Source organism: Bombus terrestris, unplaced genomic scaffold (assembly GCF_910591885.1).
Source record: "Bombus terrestris unplaced genomic scaffold, iyBomTerr1.2, whole genome shotgun sequence".
Taxonomy (NCBI): Eukaryota; Metazoa; Arthropoda; class Insecta; order Hymenoptera; family Apidae; genus Bombus; species Bombus terrestris.
The window spans coordinates 2,439,498-2,456,958 of NW_025963548.1; positions in this window are offsets into that span (position 1 = coordinate 2,439,498).

A 17,461-nucleotide genomic window follows, 5' to 3' on the forward strand; every position below is an offset into this window, starting at 1 on the left:
TGTTAGCGTTGTCGAGTTGTGAGAAGTGTCAGCGGTGCTGAGAGTAGAGTTGTTAGCGCTTTCCATTTTCAGGATTAAATATTCAAATCAAGCTATTTCCGATTCCGTTGCAGATATGTCCACAATTCGAGTTAGCGTCGTACTGCCAAATGTATTACTCATCAGCCGGTTTGCGCTATGTCGATTCTGACCATTGTTAAATCTAGCGCAATTGCATTTGTGGATACTCATGCACGAATAATCAAATCAACGTATCTCCGTTATTGTGGCAAATATGTCGAGAATTCGATGTGACTTGTACCCCACATTTCTTGCCAAATGCAGCGTACACCAGCCTGTTTCCGTTATGTCCTCTCTGGTTTCAATCAAAGCCGGCATGATTGTAGTTTCGCATATTCATGCCTAAATGTTCAAATAAACCTATACAGCGCATATCTGCCAGCTTGCGCAATGCCAATTCTGGACCGTGCCAAATCCAGCGTATTTGCAGTTTTGCATACTCAGTCTAAAATATTGAAATCCACGTATCTCCGCCTCAAGAGCTCAAATGACGACCATTCGATGCGCATAATACTGCACATATGCTGCCAAATCAGCCGGTTTGTGCCACGTCAACTCTGGAACCGATCAAATTCTGTGTAATTGCAAATTTGCATATTCAGGCTTAAATATTCAAATGAAGGTATCTTCGTTCCTATTACAGATATGTCGACAATACTATGCAAGTTGTATTCCACATTTACTACCAAATACAGCGCGCATCATCCGGGATGCGACTTTTCAACTGTGAACGCTGTAAAAGCCAATGTAATTGCGGATTTGCATGTTAAGGCTGAATTACTCGTTAGAACGTAGCCGCATTGGTATTGGATATATGTCGAAAATGCTATGCGCGGTAGCTCCACGTTTGCTGCCAAATAGAGCGCACATCAGTGGGCTGGCGCTAAGTTAACTCTGGACCGTGTGAAATCCAGCGAAATTGCAGTTTTGCATATTCAGGCTTAAATATTCAAATCTACGTATCTCTGCTTCTGATGCAGATATGACGATGAATTTATGTGTGTTATACTCCACATTTGCTTCCAAATTTAGCACACATCGGAGGGTTTGTGCTATGTCATCTGTGTATCCTGTGAAATCCAATGTAATTGCAGTTTTGCTTACATAGGCTGAATCCTCCATTAGAAAACATTGCGCTGTTATTAGCTGTATACATATTATGTATGTCGGAAATACGATGCACGCTACACTCCACATTTGCTGCCAGATACAGTGAACACTATCCGGTTTGAGCTATGCAAAATCTAGACCTAGCCAGATCCAACGTATTTTCAGTTTTGTATATTCAGTATTATGCATTCAAACCGACGTATCTCCGCATCTGTTGCTGATGTGCCGACAATTCGATACGCGTTATACTCCACATTTGCTGCCGAATACAGGGCGCATTAACTGGTTTGCGCTGTGTCAACTCTGGACCTTGTACATGCAGCGTAATTGCTGTTTTACATATTCGGTCTCAGATATTTGAATCAACTTTTCTCCTCTTTTATAGCACACATGCTGAGAACTCGATGCATCTTATACTCCACAATTGCTGCCAAATACAGCCCACATCAGCTGCTTTGAGCTATGTCATCTCTGGTCTCCGATAAATCCAACGTAGTTTCAGCTTTGCATAGTCAGGCTGAAATATTCTAATCAACGTATCTCCGCTTCCGTTGCAGATATGCCGACAACGTAAAGCGTGTTATACGCCAAAATTGTTGCCAAATACAGCACACATCAGCCGCTTTGCGCTATGTCGATTCTGGACCCTGTGAAGTGCAGCGTAATTGTAGTTTTGCATACTCAGGAATAAACGTTCAGATCAATGTGTCTCCGCCTCTATAGCATATGTGCCGACATCCACTCCATATTTGCTGCCAAATACAGCGCACATTAGTGGGCTGGCGCTATGTCAACTCTGGCCCGTGTCAAACCCGCGTAATTGCAGTTTCGCAAATTCGTGCATAAAAATTCAAATCAACGTATCTACGATTCTGTTACAGATATGCCGACAATTCGAGTCAGGTTATACTGCACATTTGCTGCCAATACAGTGCACATCATTCGATTTAAACTATGTCATCTCCGATCACCGACAAATCCAGCGTAATTGCAGTTTTTCATATAAATTATTATATATTCAAATCCACGCATCTCCGTTACTGTTGGAAATGTGTCGAGAATACGATTTGCCTTGTATTCCACATTTCTTGCAAATTAAACCAATATCATCCAATTAGCGCTATGTCCACTCTGATCCGGTCAAACCCACCGCAACTGCAGTTTTGCATGATCAAACCTAAATAATCAAATCAACGAATCACCGTTTCGATTGCAGATATGTGGAAAATTCGATGCGCTTTATACTCCGTAGTTGCTACTAAATACAGCTCACATCATCTGGTTTGCACTATGTCAAAACCGGACCCTGAGAAATCAAGCGTAAATGCAGTAATGCATGATCAGGGTTCAATATTCAGATCGACGTGACTCAGTTTCTATTGCAGATATGTCGACAAAACGGTGCGCGTTATATTCCACATAGACTGCCATACACTGGGCGCTCCATCTGGTTTAAGCCATGTTAAATACGGAACGAGTCAAATCCAGCGTATTTGTAGTTTTGCACATTCAAACATAAATATTCAAGTGAATGTATCTCCGTTTTCATAGTAAGTATGTTCACAATAGGATGCATGTTATACTCCACATTTGCTGCCAAATACAGCACACATCAGACAGTTTGCACATTGTCAAGACTGGACTCCGTGAAATCCAGCGTGACTGCAGTTTTGGATATTAATGCTTTCATATTCGAATCAAGGTATCTCCGCTTGTTTTGCAGAAACGTTGGCCATACGATGCGCCTTATATTCCACATCTGATGCCAAATCAGCCGGTTTGTGCTATGCCAACTCTGGACCCTGTAAAATCTAGCATAATTGCAGTTTTTGCTATTAATGCTTAAATATTGCTTTCAAAGTCTCTCCGCTTGTTTTGCACATATGTCGACAATTCGATACGCCTTATACTCTACATTTGCTACAGTTACATTACCCATCAGCTTGTTTGAGCTATGTCAACTCTGGTGTCTGCCAAAACCTGCCAAAATGCAATTTTGCATGTTCAGGAATTGAAAAGATATAGAATGGATTCGGAAATACAAATAATTCCCTTTATTTAGCACACAACTGTTATACATATATCTTATACTCTTAAGACCTCAAAATCCTACTCGCACGCACGCTTGTTTTCAACCGACTCTTCCAGATACTTCTAACGCCTGACTCTTGTCTTTTGTCCCAACTAAGGCCTGGACGTCCTCTGACGCTTACACGCACATTTACGTGTACAGTTTAAATGTATCATGTTCCTAACACGCCTCCTTACATTTATACTGTACACTTAATCGTATTTACATGCTTTGACGAATTACGTAACAGAAACTTTAACACTTATTGCTTTATCTACATTTCTCTTAGTTTACATTCATGCATGACCTAAACCTTTCGAATTTCTCTCTCTGTACACAGTGCCTTCGTAAAAATATCCGCAGTATTTTCGTCTGTACTTACCTTAAGTATGTTTATCTTGTTCTCCTTTAAGCACTCGTGAACATAGTGGTAATGAACTTCAATGTGTTTAGAATTTTTTGTAAAATTTCCGTGCTTTGCTATACTCATCACTCCAGAGTTATCCTCATCAATTTTTACAGGGTTATCGTCTAGATTTACATTGAAGATTTTCATAATTTCCATAATGGACACTAATTCACTCACCGCTTCCGATAGAGCTACATACTCTGCATACGTCGAGGCTTTTGTCACACACCTTTGTTTTTTAGACTTCCAACCAATTACATTTCCACACAATCTAATTACATATTCAGAAGTCGATTTCTTTTCTAAATGATCTCCTGCCTAATCAGCGTCCACATAACAATCTATCGTTTCACATTTTTCATTCCTTTTATAATCTAATCTTAAGTCTCTAGTCCGGTACAAATATTTCAATATTCGCAAAGCAAATTTAAAATGTGTCTCATTACAACAATCTTGAAATCTACTCAAATATTTCACACTATAACTTATATCGGGTCTGGTATTTTCACTAATATACAACAATGCGCCAATTAAATTTTTGTATCCAATATCCTCTCTATTTATCACAGCTTTTTCAATTTTTAAGTTGGTCTCCATAGGTGCACAGTACAATTTGCTAATTTGTAACTTACATTTGTTTGCTAGTGATTCAATGTATTTCTTTGGGCTTAATCTTATTTCATTTTTGAAATAATCATAGTCTATATTTATTCCAAGATATTCTTTGACTTCACCTAAATCTTTCATTTCAAATCTATTAGTTAATAACTTCTTTACCCTTTGTATCTTCCTTTTATTTTTACTACAAATTAGCAAATCGTCTACATACATTAGCAAATAAACAACATTTTCTCCCTCTCCATGTATATATATGCACAACTCTATGTTATTCTTCTTAAAACCTAATCTCGTCACATACTTATCAAGACACTCATACCACTCTCTTCGACTTTCTTTTAACCCATAAAGCGCTTTCGATAGTTTACAAACTCTATTCGTTCCGTCCGCATATCCCTTTGGTTGATTTACATATACCTCCGAGGTTACTTCACCATTTAAAAAGGCAGTTTCTACATCCATTTGCTCAATAATTAATCCATTTTGACAACAATATGATAGCAATATCTTAAAGGTCTCATTACTCGCTACTGGGGAGTATATGTCATCGGCTACGTTTCTTTGTTGGAATCCTCTTACCACTAATCTAGCCTTATACCTGTCATCTGATTTTCTCGTGTAAACCCATTTTACATCTAATACGTCTTTGCCTTTTACCCTTTCTACCAATTTCCAAGTTTTATTCTTATAAAGACATTCTATTTCCTTATTCATAGCTTGTTTCCAATCTTCACTATCTTCACAACAAATCGCCTCCTCAAATGTACAAGGGATATCTACACTACAATAATTTGCATGGATTTCACTAATGTTTTCTTTTTCTGGATATCTTACTGGAGTTCTCTTGTTACGTGTAGATCTTCCAGGGATGTTTAAGCTTTCAAGACTGTTATCATTTTCATCTTCCCTACTTTCTAACTCTTCCTTATTCATGTTTACCAATAAATCATTATCCTCAATGTCATCGTTATCTTTATCGAATGAATTTTCCGCAACGCCGATACATTTTGTGTCTGTTCCTATGACCTCTACATGTCTCGCTATTGTTATTTTCCTACCTAATAAGACTCTGTAACCTACTTCACTATATCCTAACAAAATTCCCATATCTGCCTTCTTATCCCATTTAGAAACTCTCTTTTGTTCTTACAAAAACTTTACTTCCATATAGATGTAGATTTTCAACACTTGGTTTTCTCCCGAAGAATATTTCAAAAGGTGTCTTTCTCTCTATAGTATTTGCCAGTATTCGATTCTTCAAGTATACCGCTGTCCAATCTATTTCCAGCCAGTACCTTTTATGTACTTTCGCTTCCGCTAACAAGCAACGTGCCATGTCCATCACTGTTCTATTATACCTTTCCGTTGTCCCGTTTAATTCATGTACGTAGGTTGTGCAGTTATTTATTCTGATACCTTTATCCCTAGCAAATTTATAAATTCGATTATTCAAGTTTTCTTTTCCATTATCACATCTCAATATTTTAAACCTCTTGCCCGTTAAATTCTCGGCTTCATTTACAAACTGTACGAAACAGTCAAAGACCTCACCCTTTGATTTTATACAATAAATTCTAGCCATTTTGCTATAATCATCGATAAATTAGATGAAATATTTCTCTTAATTGAATCCGGTACTCTTAAAGGGGCCGCACACGTCCGTATGTATAATTTCCATTATCTCCCTAGCCTTGGTTCGATTATTTTTGAATGGTAAATTGTGCATTTTACTTTCTATACACACCCTATATTTCAAAAATTCCTTCTCAAATTCTTTCGGTATACCAGTAACTAGCTGCTCTTTAACCAAAATATTTAAATATTTAAAATTTACGTGTCCTAACATCCTATGCCATCTTTCCTTTTTACTCATACCACTACGTTCAGCGCTGTTTGCTAAGTGCTCCTTCCCTTTCAATATACTTTTCATTCTATATGTTCCCTTTTCTTTAACCGCTACCGCTGTAAGCTTATTGTCCTCATCTATTACTTTTGCAATATTTCCTTTTGAAATAACCGTGTTTTTATTATCTGTTAACTTGCCTAAACTAATCAAGTTTGCGGACATTTCTTTCGCGTAAAAAACATTATTCATATTTATTTCATTTTGCTTTCCAAATGCTTCAAAATAACTTATAACATTCCCTACTTTTGTTGCCTTTATCGATCTGTTATCGCCTAAATATATATTTACCGGTTCTTTAAGGTCAATAGATTTATCGAAATAATTTACGTTATTAATTATGTGATCTATGCAACCGCTATCTAATAGCCACATTACTTCATTATTACTTATCTCGTTCGCCTCGCCGCTGTATGCTGCGTGCGCCGTTGCTATTGTCATGTAAAATGAGAAAGAAATTTAAAGGAAAGAAGAAAACTTTATTTTTTCCTCGTTTATACACTTCTGAAATCTAGCCGTGGCCGTTCGAGACTGAGGCTCTTACAATATTTTATTACTTTCGGTGACATCCTTTTCTTCTTGTGTTTTTCATCCTTCATTATCCCCACTACCCTGTAGGCGTACGTGACTGTTGCTACGCTTCTAGAACATTCGGTAGAAGGACCGTTAGGACATAGATGAACCCTCAGGTACTCCGGCAATATACATTGTCGCCAAGGTCGCCATGTGTAATGTTCAAGTATCGGCTGTCTGGAGAATGTTTAGAAGTGGTCGCCTAAGGTGACGTCAGGGCAAAAGTGTTTGTGGTTACACTCCCCCCTCCTTAGAATGAACTTAGTCCTCGAAGTTCCTTTTCCTCTTTAAGATAGATGGGTGAATTTTTGCCTTGGGTGTTTCCAGGTCGAATGTGACTTGTGAATCGTTGCTGGTGCTGGGCACAGGTAGAATCGGGGTGAATACGTTGATAGGTGCCGGGTTGATTGGCATCGGAGCGCTGGCTGGTGGATTGTTATTTGTCGTGATTCGCTTGATTTTACAACAGAATAAATGAAAACACAATTTCGGCATTCCTATTTTGTTGAGAAAGTATAACCATATGAGAGCAATGGATAAATATCCTTTAATTTGTAATATAGATATTCCCCGTGATTCAACTTGATCGATTCTATGAGCAAAAGTTAGTTGATTCGTTTGATCTTCGATTCCATCCAGAGTGTTTTTGTATCCGTAATTATCGTTAATAAGTTTTGGAGTTTTCTCTAGTTTATTTAGTAAAATAATTCAGTCTGAATCATTAGTTACATTGACTGTTTTGATTTTAATCTCGTAAGAAATTTCCTTGCTACTACCACTGATTCTCATATGGTTATTCTTGTACAATATGTCTACGGTTTTATTAGTTTGTAACAAAGATGGTTTCTCTAGTCTAACAATTCGATTTGTCTTTTCTTCGAAAATGCTCAGATCTATTGGTTTTTCTGGTATAGCTATAAAATGATTCTCAGCGTTTAATGGGATAAAAGTTATATCTTCAATGTTATAAACTACTACCTTACAGAATTTGACAGTGTTTTCTGCGCTTAAGATTTCAGAGTTACAATCGTGCTTCACTCGACGGTCGTGAATCGGCTGAGTTTGTTTGCAAATGTAAAAGTCAGATATAGAACGGCATTGCTTATCCAAGTAGTTTTGATCGACATTGATGTAATTTAGTCCTGACGTTAAAAATATCGGATGAACTACTAAAGGTGCTAAAAACACTTTGTTCGTGAGAGATGGTATGGGATATATTTGCTCTATATCCCATTCCATGTCCATAACTGTTGGTACAGAAATTACAAAGAAAACTTTGTTTTGTCGAGTAAACAATGTGAGTTCTGAGATATCTAAAATATTTTGGAAATTCTCTTCCTTTGGTATAAAAGCGTTTCCTACTGTTTTGCTACCTAGTACTTGGGCGTAATTGTTAATAAAAGTTCCGGGATCAATAATCTGTGGGCTTATTATTCCTTGTTTTCCTAAGATGATTAAATTGAATATTTCGTCGATTTGGAAATGTAAGTCAGAGAGTGAGCTTTCTAGAGTTATGACTTTTATTAAGGTGATCTCGTTTTTGTTAAGCGTTTTAAGTTCGTTTGTTACACCTGTGTCTACTTGTTTCAGTCGCTGGATGACGTCGTTATTTAAAATTCGTTTAATCAAAGCTGTCTGGTTAGCTACTATGGTTTTTAGGCTGTTACCTTCTTCAAAGAGTTTGTCTATATTTTTGTTGATTATATCTAGATCGCTCGCGGCTAGGGTTCCAAAAAGAGTTTTACTAATAGATCCGATAGCGTCTACTAGTCCTCATCTACTTCTGAGATGAATGTGAGCTAAGGATCGTAATTCGATGCTAAGTGTTCTGACGTTATTTAGTTTTGCTTGTAAAGAGCGTATTTCTGGTAATATGTTACAGTCTTTTCGTGTCTCGCAATGATTCCTAACTTCGGCTACTCCCTTTTCAATATATCTTACTTGTTCCAATACAGCACTAATATCTAGTCCTATAATAACATTTATGTGTTCGCTATAAAGATATGCTTTGGATATTTTCTCATGAAATATTCCATTATTGTCAATAGGGGTTATTTTTAATCCGTTAAGGGTGGTAAAGCCGACGGCAAGGGTGATCGTCCTGAAAAATAAGGTTTTATTCCGTTACCGTGGATTTTCTTAACTCGATCTCTAATGAGAATCTCATAATACGGTGTCTTGACTGATTTAATAACGTAGGGTCCTAACCATTCGTCGTCCAAATTATCCGACTTATGATCGTTGTGAAGGAGTATACGATCTCCTTCCTTAAATAAGGTTTGAGTTCTAATGATTTTTCTTGTCTGATCTCTCATGTACCTCTTTCTACTTTGTTCAAGAGTGTTCTTCGCTATCATTCTATATTTTTGCAATTGTTTTTGCCATAGTGCAAACATTTCTTCGTAGGTGTAATTGGAAGTTCGGGATACGGAAGACGGGAGGTTGGCTTTTCTTCCAAATGTTAGTTCGAAGGGTGAAAATCCAGTTGCATCGTGTATCGCGGTACTATACCCTAGGCAAATAAAGTCTAATACCTGATCCCATTCTTTATTAGAATCGTGTAGGCTCGTGCGAATCATGTCTTTTACTGTGGCGTGTGTTCGTTCTAAGGATCCCTTAGATTGAGGATGAAAACTAGTGGTCTTTATATGTTTGATTTTAAATGCTTCCTCGAATTTTTCCATTAGTTCGCTAATAAAGTTTCGTCCCTGGTCTGTTTGTATCGTTTTGGGTGCTGACAAGATGTAAATGTAGTGATGTAGTACTGCATCGATAATCGATTCGGTTCGTTGTGTTTTCAGTGGTACTAAAACGAGATATTTCGTTATGTCATCGTGAATCGAAAGAATGTATTGATTTCCACGTGTGGTTTTAGGCATCGGACCAATTAGATCCATGGCTATCTTTTCGTCTGGTTCTACTGGTGTCTGAGGAATTACGGGTTGTTCCTTGGGTCTGATTCTAACTAGCTTTTGTCGTTGACAAGCTTCGCAATTTTTTATAAAATCTTCTATCCTCTCCATGAGGCGTGGGATTTTGAATTGGTCTTTGATTTTACTATATGTCTTTTGAATACCCAAGTGTCCACTAATGTCGTTATTGTTTTCGCGTATAATGTCTAGAGCTTGTTCGTCAGTTATGGTTTGTATTGGTTCGTATGCAAAAGTTATTTCTTCAATTTGGTCATTATTAAACATGAGTGTTACTTTGATCCTAGCTTTTTCGGTTTCGGTAAAACTATTGTCTCCTATCCCAATTTTCTTGCGTTTCTTGGTTAGTTCAAAAATTTTTCGAATCCAAGTATCTTTGTCGAATGGACCTAATGTTTCTCTATTCAATTGATAGAAGGTGTGATCGTTTGGCGTGATTTTAAGTCGTCTCGGGGGTGTCGCGTCTTCTGACCATGCGTTAAAGTGTTCTACAATATTTTCGGAGTTTGCAGGTGTGTCTGGGACTGATTTGTCGGTAATTTGGTAAATTTTTCTGGAAAGTGCGTCGGCTGCTGTGTTCTCTTTACCTTTGCAATACTGAATATCGTACTCGTATTCTTCGAGTTTAAGTCTCCATCTAATCAAACGCGAAGAAGGGTCTTTGCAATTTTTGAGCCAAGTGAGTGCTTGGTGATCGGTTCGAATAACGAATCGTCTTCCTAACAGGTATTGCCTGAGTCTCTTAACTGCCCATACGATAACTAATAATTCCTTTTCTGTGGTAGAATAATTTTTCTCTGGGGGGTTGAGTGTCCGTGATATGTAACAACAAGGATGTCCGTCTTGTGATAAGATTGCGCCTATTCCTTCATTGGAAGCGTCTGTGGTGAGTGTGAATGTTTTCGTGTAGTCTGGGTATGCTAAAAAACTGGGGCTGAGCATAGCTTTTCCTTTAGTGTGTCAAAGCTTGTCTGTTGCGTTTCTGTCCATCTAAAAGGATTGTCTTTCTTTGTGAGATCTGTTAATGGTTTGGCGAGTTTGGAAAAGTTTTTAATGAATTTTCTGTAGTATCCAGCTAATCCGAGAAATGACTTTACGTCTGTTGGTGTTTTGGGAATCTTAAAGTCTTTAACTGCGGAGATCTTTTTAGGATTTGGCTTTATGCCCTCGTGTGTTATGACATGTCTAAGTATTCTAATTCAGGTTTTAGAAACTCGCATTTGTCGGGTTGGATTTTTAGTCCTAACTATTTAAATCCTTGCAATACTATAGCAAGGTTTTCATTGTGTTGTTGAATTGTACTACCGAATATTATTATGTCGTCAAGGTATACAAAGCAGTATTTGTTCAATAATCCTCGTAACGCGGTATCCATCATGCGTTGGAAGGTGGCTGGGGCGATTTTTAAACCGAATGGCATGCGATTAAAGTGAAAGTGTCCCTGAGGTGTGCTAAAGGCTGTATATTTCTTTGAGTCGGGGTCCGTAGGTATTTGATGGAATCCCGAAGATAAATCTAGAGCAGAGAAGAATTTGGCGTTGCCTAATTGTGATAGAATGTCGTCGATTGTCGATGGTGGGTAGGCGTCTTGATCGGTAAGTTCATTTAATTTTCGAAAGTCGATAACTATACGCCATTTCTGTTTGCCTGGTGCGTCTGATTTCTTGGGTACTACCCATACTGGACTGTTGTAAGGAGAATCTGATTCTTCAATGATATTTTTATCTAACATTTTTTTCATTTGTTTTTCAATTTCTGCTTTATGGGCTTCGGGAGGTCGGTACGATTTGGTATTGACGATTTTGTTTTCGCGTAGGGTAATAGTGTGTTTTGTTAGGTTAATACAAGGTAGGGTATCGGATTCTAGGTCAAACACGTCTATGTAATGTAGGAGAATCTTTTCGATAGGAATAAGAAGTTTGTCTTCAATATGGTCTAGTCTAATTATTTGTTTCATTTTAGCAATTTTATCGAGATCGTGTTCATAAGAAAGATCATTAGTGATTATAGTTGGTTGCTCACCAGTATTGCAGAAACATACTCTCGTCAGAACTTTATCCAGATAGATTGTTTCGATTTCGGTTTGCACTGGGAGAATGGTTTTCGGCGCCTGGAAAAATATTTCGTTCCCGTTTAATTGTATTGATTCGTTGTTAATTCGATATGAGTAGTTAGAGAGCATCGGTAAACCAATTATTCCGTCTTCTATTAAAGGAAAATCGTCTGGCACAACGTACAATGTGTTCATGATGTTAAAGAATTGAAAGTCTACTGTTTCGTCAGTTTGGTATTTGTCATTGCCCATGTAAAATGTTTTAGCTACTGTCTTTTTAGGTTTAAATATGGCACTTGATCTTTTAACTAAATTTATTCCTGCACCGGTATCGATTAAATATCGTTTGATTTCTGTTCCCGATCGAACTCCAATGGATAGAAGTTTTCCTGTTGTTGCTTGTACTCGTACGACGTCTCTCGAGGTTCTGGTAGCGCTGTTTCCTCTTCTCGTCCCGCATTCTCCATGTTTATATTGTAGCTGCGCGGTGGCGGAAGATTTCGCTGGCTGGCCGGTTGAAAATTTCGGCAGTAATTTGCGGTATGTCCTATTTGGTTGCACTTAAAACACTTCATTCTTCCTCCGTTGTTTATTTGAGTGCTTGTCGGCAGGCGATTGAGCGTAGTCATCGGACCGCTCCTAAGTGGGGGTTTGCGTTGTGACGAAACATTCCCTCGGGCGAATGAGTGAGCTCTTATTTGCTGCCTGCACTGATTTCCGCGGTTTCCCTCAATTTCTCCGATTAATAGTTCTGCTTCGAACGCGGCATCTTGTGCTTCTTGTAAGGTGCGCGGTTTCATGTTTGATGTTCTGATTTCTATCTCGGGTTTTAAATTTAGTATGAACGTTTTGGTTGCGCGTTCGTTCTCTAGGTCTATCGCGACTGCTCGTCGAATAGGATCGCGAATTACCTGTTGCAATGCGTATATAAGTTCATTAAGACCTTGTCGAAATCTTTTGACGTATCCGTGTACTGATTCGTTAAAACTTTGCCGAGTTCTTTGTAATTAATCGCGTGCACCGTTTGAGGTTACGCTAATCGATACGAACTTCCTCAGATTTTCGAATAAGGCGCCATACGTCTCGATAACCGAATGTCTAATGCCTCTTTCGGCTTCGCCGACAATGCGTTTGGTTAGAATTAATTTCAATAAAGCACGCTTTTCCTTACATTCCGATCTAGCTTCGCTTACCCGCTTGATGAATCCCTCCACTCCAATGTCATCTTGACCGTTGAGGACTGGGATGAACTCGATGCTGGTTTTCGCGTCGAACATATGTCGTTCGTACGAGGCTGATTCTTCTTCCTCATCCTCGGAGTTCGCTGGGTCGGAGGTTTCTGGAGTTTCTTTGATCCGAACGCGTTCTTCCGGAGATTTCACTATGCGGGTGTCTCGAGTAGTGCTTCTGCTGGCAGAACTAGTATCGTCTGTTATAATTGAGTTGAACTCAGACGTATCTACGGAGGATTGTACTCCTAGCTTGAGTTCGGCCACAGTCTTCCCTATTAGTTCCATTTCCTTGATCCGTTGAGTGCTTTCATCGCGGATTAGTTTATACAAATCATTTATAACTGCCTTATGTTCTTCGTGCTGGCGCTGCATCATATCCAAAATTGCCCGCTGGTTTGGATCACCGCTAGTCGAAGCGACAGGTGTAACTTTCTTATCGTCCCTTTTGTCCATTTCAGAGTAATAGATCGTCGGAGTCTGACGTTATCGAATGCAATCGATCGATCCTTTTAGAGGAAATGGTTCTACTTACTAATAAAACCGTTCTTAGTAGTCCAGGTTGCTTGATACACCTTTGGTCGGATGTCCCGAAGGCCAAAACCGTAATCTTGTTTTATCCAACGTTGATGTATCCTGGCAGGATCGCCAAAATGTCACGTAAAGTGAGAAAGAAATTTAAAGGAAGGAAGAAAACTTTATTTTTTCCTCGTTTATACACTTCTGAAATCTAGCCGTGGCCGTTCGAGACTGAGGCTCTTACAATATTTTCTTACTTTCGGTGACATCTGTTTCCTCTTTTGTTTTTCATCCTTCATTATCCCCACTACCCTGTAGGCGTACGTGACTGTTGCTACGCTTCTAGAACATTCGGCGGAAGGACCGTTAGGACATAGATAAACGCTCAGGTACTCCGGCAATATACATTGTCGCCAAGGTCGCCATGTGTAATGTTCAAGTATCGGCTGTCTGGAGAATGTTTAGAAGTGGTCGCCTAAGGTGACGTCAGGGCAAAAGAGTTTGTGTTACACTATCCATGTGCCTGATCTTGAGTTGCCATGCTCGCTCGTGCCGGTTGTTGATTGACGATGGAAATTTCCACGTCCCCTGCTCGTATTTCCTTTGTTTCCTCTTCCTCTGCTGCGACCACGTGTTGACCCACGCCAAAAGCTGTTACTGCTTCCCGCTTCGACGCCATTTTGACACTCTCTCGCAGATGTTCAACTCTTCCACATCTGAAGCATCCTTCCTTTTTTGCAGAAAAGGCGTTGGTATGCAATTCTCCTCGATTGGACTTATTCTTCTTCTCAGCTATTTCAATTTTATTTCTTACATATGCTACCGTTTGATTATCTGCTTTCAATGCATCTACTATATCCGCTATGTAGGTGTATTCTTCGGGTAACGTATTCAGCGTGAAATTTAGTTTTTCCCTCTCACTCACTTGTGTACTCGCACATTTTAATTCGTTTATTAATTTTTCGAAATTACTAAAAAACGATGCTGAATCAGTGTAGTTCTCAAGTCTTATCTTTTCCAATCTCCTTCTGCATACGATCTGTAGTGCCGTCGACTCTTTCAAGTACATTTCATCAAACTTTTTCACTATCTCATACGCCGTTTTTTCTTCTCTAATATATTCCAATTGTCTATTTGTGACGGCACTATAAATTATATTTATTGCCTTCAGATCCTTTTTGTCCCAGTCTTCATTGTCTGTTTCTGTCTTCACCCTAGTTGTGACAATCTCGCATTCTTTATATCTGAGAAACATCGTTATTCTTTGCTTCCACATACCGTAATCCTCACCATCGAAAATAGGTATCATGATTTCCGATCTATCCATTTTAAATGATTCCTTATCTCTTACTCAAGCGTTCCTACGTGCTCGAAGTGTATTTTTCCTCTTTGTAACCTTTGAACGTTTCTTTCCTTACTGAGAACTCACTCGAACTAACTCGCAATATTGAAAAACACGCACTAAAATAACTTGCAAAATTATGAACCACGCTCTGCTACCATGAAAAGATATAGAATGGATTCGGAAATACAAATAATTCCCTTTATTTAGCACACAACTGTTATACATATATCTTATACTCTTAAGACCTCAAAATCCTACTCACACGCACGCCTGTTGTCAACCGACTCTTCCAGATACTTCTAACGACTGGCTCTTGTCTTTTGTCTCAACCAATACCCGGACGTCCTCTAACGCTTACACACACATTCACATGTACAGTGTAAATGTATCATATTCCCAACAGGAATAAATACTCAGATCAACGTGACTACGTTTCGATTGCAGGTATGTAGACAATTCGATGCGCGTTATATTCCATATCTGATGCCAAGTACAGTGCACATCATCCGGTTTACGCTATGTAAAATCTGGACCCAGCCAGATCCAGCGTTGTTGCAATTTCGTATATTCAGGATTAAGTATTCAAACCGACGTATCTCCGATTCTATGGCACATATGGCTACAATTAGAGGCTCGTTATACTCCAAATTTGCTGCCAAACACAGTGCACGTTATCCCGTTTGATGCATGTAAAATCGGGACACAGCCGAACCCTGCGTATTTGCAGTTTTGGATATTCAGTATTAAATATTCGAATCAACGAATCTCCGTTTCTATGGCACACTTACAGACAATTCGGTGCGCGTTATATTTCACAGCTGATGTCATATACAGCGCACATCAGTAGGTTAGCGGTTTGTTCACCCTTGTCCCTGTCAAATACACCATAATTGCAGTTTAGCATATTCATGCTTGAATATCGAAAGCAACGTATCTTCGTTTCTAGGGCAGATATGACGACAATTAGGTGAGCGTTATGCTCCTGATTTTCTGGTGAGCACAGAGCACATTTTCCGATTCTATCTTCTCTTCTGTCTTATGTCTTCTCTGGTCACTGACAGATTCAGCGTAATTTCTGTTTTGCATATTCATGCCTAAATGTTCAAACCAACGTATCAGCGCTGCTATTGGATACATGTCGCAAATGCGATGCGCGCTATACTCCACAATTACAGCCAAATACAGTACTTATCCGGTTTGCGCTATGTCGACTGTATTTTCGAGCTATAGCGGGGAGACGCGGACGTTTGAATACGCGTCAATGGGAGTCGTAAATTCCAGTTACGATTGGAATAATCGACACCACGAATTGTTCGATCCCCGTATTTCGCTTAGGATAATAGGTGTAGTCGTTGTGGTATAACACTGGGAGTCACAGAGTTATAAAAAATATATGTATTTCCAACGATTTATACAATCACACTGAGTAAGAACGCCGTTGCTTAAGATACAGATAACGAAGAGAAGGATTATTCTTAGATGAGAATGTGAGCTATAGGAGCTCTAGGTCCGTGAGAGCTGTAGGAGCTGTCGGACTTCTGGATACTGTGAGAGAAATAGGAGGCTCTTAGAGATATAGGAACGGTGAGAGTTGTAGGGATTGCAGGAACTTTAGTCACCGTGAGAGACGATGGAACTCTGAGAGATATAGGAACGGTGAGAGTTATAGGGATTGCAGGAACTCTAGTCACCGTGAGACATGATATAACTCTAAAGTTTATTCTGATGTGAGTACGGAGCTCGGTATGGTTGTGCCCTTTGAACGAAGAACGCGGATTCGATGCTTACATTGTTAGTTAGGAAAGTGAGGGCAATGATCCGCGATGCCGATTGGTTATGACTAATGTTAGGAAGGAAGAGAGGAGGAAGAAGCCTCCTACCAACGTGGGTCCTAGGCGACATTGTTTATGGGAAAACTCAGATTTTCCGTTAGGTAGATGTCCGCATTTTTCGTTAGGCCACTACCCGCTTTCTCCGTAATTCTTAACAGCGCGTAATAAACCCAAGGACCTTTCTAAAAACCGACCGACAACACTTCTAGAGTTAAAAAGTCTTTTCTCACAAACAGATTGACTTAGACCATATGTGCGAACAATGCAGCTAGGATTTCATCTTTATGGTGGGTCCTTGGGCCTATGGAGGATTCGAAGGATGGCACGTGGACCGTTGGCTGTCAAGCCGCGCGGGATTGAGTGCAGATGTGTTGCGCGGCAGAACATCGACTCTGGTCTCTGTTATATGCAGTGTAATTGTTGTTTTGCAGATTCAGACTCAAATATTCAACTCCACGTATCTCCGTTGCTGTTGCTGATATGTCGACAATACGATGTGCCTGGTACTCCACATTTCTTGCCAAATACATCGTTTACCAGCCAGTCTGCGCTATATCCAGACTGGTCCCAGACAGATCAAGCATAAATATAAATCGGAGATGAAAGAACACGGGAACCTTCCGTTTGGAATTTTGGAAAAATCCCGTGACATTGTAATCTATATTCCACCATAGCAGTAATTCAACAATTGTAGCCATCCAGTCCGATTGTAATTGTTCGAAACTTGTGATACTGCAATTGGCCTCGAGGCGACAACCAGTCACCGAACGTAGCCGCGGTCAAGGGATGAACGTTTTGTCTAATAAAGG